A 5,481-nucleotide genomic window follows, 5' to 3' on the forward strand; every position below is an offset into this window, starting at 1 on the left:
ATTAATTAAAAAGTTCATTAGAAAATTAACTGACTAATTAAGTTAAAATGTTAAATACAAAATTAACTTATTCACATAGCGTTCAGATTTTAACTTTTTCACATTTACTACTAATAAATTACAAAAATCATAATAATTATTGGAGGTTTAAGGAGACGTTACAATATGTTAATAACCTAATTGTTCGTTTAAAACCGTTTCTTGTGGACAAATCCACTGGGCCTCAAATCACAGATAACAAACCAATATTTTACTTTTCCTAATCTCTCAACAACCACTAATGATGCTTATGTTAGAGTGTTAGACCGATTTTATAAGTTACCGTGAATTGATATAATATTGGGTTATAATTTTTATTAATATTTCATTGAAATTGCCTATATTAAGCCCCTTAAAAAAGTGCAATGCACTGTCTTCGTAATAATATTACTTATTATTTTAATATGTAATATTAAAATTTATAATTCTCAATCCTCGTATATTATTCTGGTTTTGAAATTTCAGAAAATTTTATTAATTGAGGGACGATTTTTTTTTAATTCGTTAATATAATAATTATTTAAAAAATGGTTGGTTAGGTTTGCTTTTGATATTAGGTTTTTATATTTGTAGAACTTATTTTAAGTAAATCTTCAAAAACTAAATACTTTATAGGCTATACAATTATTTACATACATAATACCACAAATGAAAAAAAATATCAAAAACTAGACAATCTATTGGGGTTTTTGTTTATTAATTATGGCTTTGCGTGAAGACTCCCCCGGGCACCCTCTCTATGTCGTTATGGGTTTAGTAAAATTCGGTTATACATTTCTTAAATTACTATTTATTACTTATTAGTATTTTTCTTACTTGACCTATACTTTGACTTCACTGAATATTTACTGAATTAATTGTATTAATGTTTTCTAGAAAAATATATTTTTTAAATATTTTATCATCGTGATTTAAAAATGTGAAAATGTTCATATGAGACTGAGATTTGTATGACCAAAGATAAAATGTAGCGCAACGATTTCATACATGAGCTGAAGCTATAATAATGTTGGCTTGTTAGGTCCATCTTATAAGCATTTTGTTAGATAACTGACACTTTCGCAATGTGCTTGTATTATATATTATTGTATACAATTCCATATTATATAATTTAGAATGAATTTGCCCCACACTCAAGCGTTCTAACATATTATTTTAATTTATTCAATCGCATAAAAGATTATAATAAAATATATCTATGTATAATATTATGGTGCGCACAAAACGGCAGTTTATCACCCAAACTCCAGATTGATACAATAATATTATACTCTGAGCGTTTTGACCTAGCTGACTTAAATATTATACTGTAAGAATAGACTTTTTGGTAGGTAAACTGAAAATGTTATTATTACACATCCATACCAAATTCAATAGACATATCAGGTGATATATTAAACAAAAATTTGAGCAGAAAATTTTCAAAGTGTTATTTACGAATGATAATAATCAATTATTATAGTGCTGTGAAATGAAGCAAATGTATTTTTTCATCAAGTTTCAATAATCTATCGTAATATGTAATTTTGAAAATAAATGTAGGGAACACTAATATAAATAACCGTAAATAACAACTTGACATTTTCACTTAATATTTATATTAGTGTTCCCTAGACACATGATAAATTATTTAAAAAATTTTTTGGCAAAGAGCCTTTTCAAAAGTGATTTTGTTATTTATATTCAAATATTTAACGTTTTACAAAGTTAATTAAATAAAAGTTTTATCACAATTTTGATAATGAGTAGGACAAAGCTTGACATATAAGGTTTTCTCGTAAGAATTAAAAAAATTAGTTTAGCGTAGAACTTATTACATTTTTATTAGTGTATGAAAATCAAATATTGATGTAATTATTGGTACAAATATAATAAACAACTACTTGACTGCTTAAGTTTAATTATCACACAATCGAGCACAAGATATCCCACAGCCTTGACACCGAACTTGGAGTTTGGACCCAACCACGAACTAAACTTAGTTACTTTTCTCAAACAAACAAATTGTATAATCTTATTTAAAAAAAAAAAAATGTTGTACCTAATCTAATTTTACTGGTATCAAGCAAGCAGTCCGCAATAAATATTTATTTCTTCAAAATTTTTTTTTTTTTGTTTTTAAAATATTTGTTTCGGCGAGGAAATACATTTGAGCGGACTGTAGTTTTTTGTATTTTTGGTATATTCAATGTAGAATAAATATTATAATTTATTAATAAAGGTACCGCGACAGTAACCAAATAAAATAATTTATATTAGGTTTGAATCGTAGTAGTAATGTGTATGAAGTCCATCAGTGCAAGTCTGCCCTGGGTGGGTCTTGCTGCAGAAAGGTCCGTTAAACACGCACTGACTGGATTTGGTGCTCAGCACTCGTATTTATAAGCTTGGTCTCGTCCGCTGCGTTGATTGCTGCTGCTGCTGTGCCGTCCACTGCGTTTTGCCCTCGTAGGTCCGTATGCGATGCGGCCGGTCCCGTGCTCTGTGACCGAGCTGCGGGCACCCGCCAGTCCGGCGCCAGCTCAGTCAGTCACAGAACACGGAACCGACGCGGCAGCCTATTTATTCATTTTCGCCGAATACGCGGGTCATCAAAACCGATTCGTTTTGAGCAATTTGTAACTGTACATTATTGCAACCGGTGTCCCTTGTGACCGAACCGGTCTGACCCACGCCTTGCATAATACATAGATCCGGCCGATACAGTCGTACGCCTCCCGACGTCAAACGTGCCTGGTGCAGCGATAGCGCCGACCGACTGTATTCCGAATCTCATCATATTATGCACAAACAAATAGTCGGCCGACTGCCCAGCGTGATATCATTTTTAAATAACTATATTACCCTTAAGAAAGATTATGATGACATCGGAAAATACTTAGCGTGGCGCGAACAATATTTTATATTTTATTTTTGACATTCACATTCACATTCGAAAAAAGAATTTTGGAAAAGAGTTTAATTCAATTTATGGTAATTACAGTGCAATTAAAATAAACTATAAAGATAAATGTTACTATAGTTTAATAATAGTTCCAGTTTATGAGTGTAGTCTGAGTGCATTACTCGTTCATTAAAATGTCAGGTGTTAAACGTAAAATCGGTCAAAAAGGACGTATTTAGTATTAAAATTGGTAAAAAAAAATTGGTGTTTCGCCAGCGAAGGCTCGAACCTTTGACGAATAAATATATGGACCGTTGGTAATTTGAGCTTGAGACGATTGGAATACTCATTCATAATATGAAAATATTACAATGTATTATGTAAATAATGGCCTGTTTTTCCGATATATGTTTATTATTTTCTGTTCAATAAATAAAAAAGCAACCTTTTTCAATAACAATTTTTTTTTTTTTTTTTACTTTTAAGAGAAATTTACTATCTATACCTTAGGCACAATAGGTAAATGTGATACAGAATATACATATAAGGTATCAAAACAAATTAATATTAATAATAATAACAGTTTACAATAAATTATATATAATATGTTACGTTTGATGAGAGCAGCCACCCATTAATGACACTTTCGCTCGTTTTTTTTTTTTTTTTGGTTATTTGAAATAACTTATTTCTATAATATGTATTATACATATTTTATTTTATTTTTTTTTTTATGAATATACTTAACTTTTTAGTACTTGATTTATACAAGCAAGTCACGGCACCATTTCGTTTTAACCTTCTTGGAGGGTTTCCGGAGATAGTTGGGGTAGAGAGATTTCGAACGATCGGATTGGGGTGAGATAATAAGTGGAGGTGGAAACGTTTGTAATACATTTTTGCTTTCTCATGCACTAGAGGTATTTTTAAATCTGAATGAATAGTATGATTAGAAACATAAGGAGGGGCATTTAATAATTTACGAAGCGCTAGATTTTGGAAAGTTTGAATTTTGCTTAGATTGGACTTTTTTGCGTTTCCCCATAGTTGCAGTCCATATGTCCACATGGGTTTAAGTAAGGATTTATAAATAAGGAGTCTGGTACTAGTGTGAGTGTATCTGTTATTATAAATGAGATTTTTTAAAAGACGTAAACGTTGGTTTAAGTTTATTCTTTTTGATTTAATATGCTGGGCCTTTTATCGAAGGTTAGGTTAGGCCAAGATATTTAGTGTTCTGCAGAGCACTTGGAATTTGGGTCCCGTATATGAAAACATCATTGCAAGGAGTAAGTCTTAAGGTGAACATCGTATGGAGTAACAATTTTGATAATTTTATTGTAAGTCAACCAAATGTTACTGCGTGATCTTAAAACTCCCACTGCTACTTAAATAATTATAATTGTCTAATAATAAATTGTCAAATATTTTATTTTATTTTGAACATTTTATACATTTGAATATCTTAAGCTTAGCATTTAATAAGTACATGGTTCTTTATAAGTTGATCTTACAGAAACCTCAAAATATCTAAAATATAATATAATAATATATACTCGAAATGTTTTCTCATAAACATTATAAGTTCATATTTTGAAGAAATATATACGATATTTATATGATAAATAACGATGCATTAGTTAGGTATACCTACCTATTGTTATAATTAAAAAAAAATATTTGTAAGGATTGAATCTTTTCGGTATATTATTATTTATTAAGTAAAGGTAAATAGACACAATAAAATGTTCAAAACATTTAATTTAACTTTAATCTATTAAACTGTGAAATATTTTGGTTCAACCATATAATATTATATGTTAGGCTTAGGGTATAGGGACTAGAACTATATTATTATTGTGACATCTAATTCTAACCAACAACGTTATACATGATTATTACAACTCAATTTTGGCAAAATATGAACTAATTTATTATCTTACTTAAAAAAAAATTAGTCTTATCTTTATTTATGCGCTGGAGGTAACTAAATAGAACATTATACTTGTATTACAAGTATAATACATGTATTTTTTCTGTTTATAGACGGACATGTTGGCCGTGAAAATAAACTAGTATTAGTTTATATCGCTGAAACAATATTATAAAAATGTATTATAAAAATCAAAAATCTAAATATTACTGATGTACATATTAATGTGTACAGTACATTAAAAAGAAAAAACTATGCCAACGGCACGTAGTGTTCCCAAGCGGTCACCCATCCAAGTACTAACTACGCCCGACGTTGCTTAACTTCAGTGATCGGACGAGAACTGGTGTATTCAACGTGGTATGGTCGTTGGCGTTGGAGATAAGTTATCAGATCGCACTTAATAGTATTATTATATACTTATCTAGTAATTCTGTAATTATACCTATTAGTGGCGTAGCAAGCGGAATGCTTGGGGGCTGTAGCTAAAAAAATTATTTCCGTGAAAGTTATTGCAAATACAAATTTGTAGCCGTACAGGGATCGAAATCTAAAATAAAACCACTACATCAATATTATGATAAGCTTATGAGAGATCCTAGTTAAACCAACTCTGTGTAAAAAC

The 5,481-nt window shown here is 29.8% G+C and overlaps 1 non-coding gene across 1 annotated transcript; it reads right to left on the minus strand.

Annotated features, from left to right (window-relative positions):
• Positions 1 to 5,111: 5,111 nt before the first annotated feature.
• On the minus strand, positions 5,112 to 5,230 carry LOC115033465. The gene has a single exon (XR_003838822.1). It is a non-coding gene; the product is annotated as a 5S ribosomal RNA (ribosomal RNA).
• Positions 5,231 to 5,481: the final 251 nt, after the last annotated feature.

This window comes from Acyrthosiphon pisum, chromosome X (assembly GCF_005508785.2).
Source record: "Acyrthosiphon pisum isolate AL4f chromosome X, pea_aphid_22Mar2018_4r6ur, whole genome shotgun sequence".
In the NCBI taxonomy this organism is placed as follows: Eukaryota; Metazoa; Arthropoda; class Insecta; order Hemiptera; family Aphididae; genus Acyrthosiphon; species Acyrthosiphon pisum.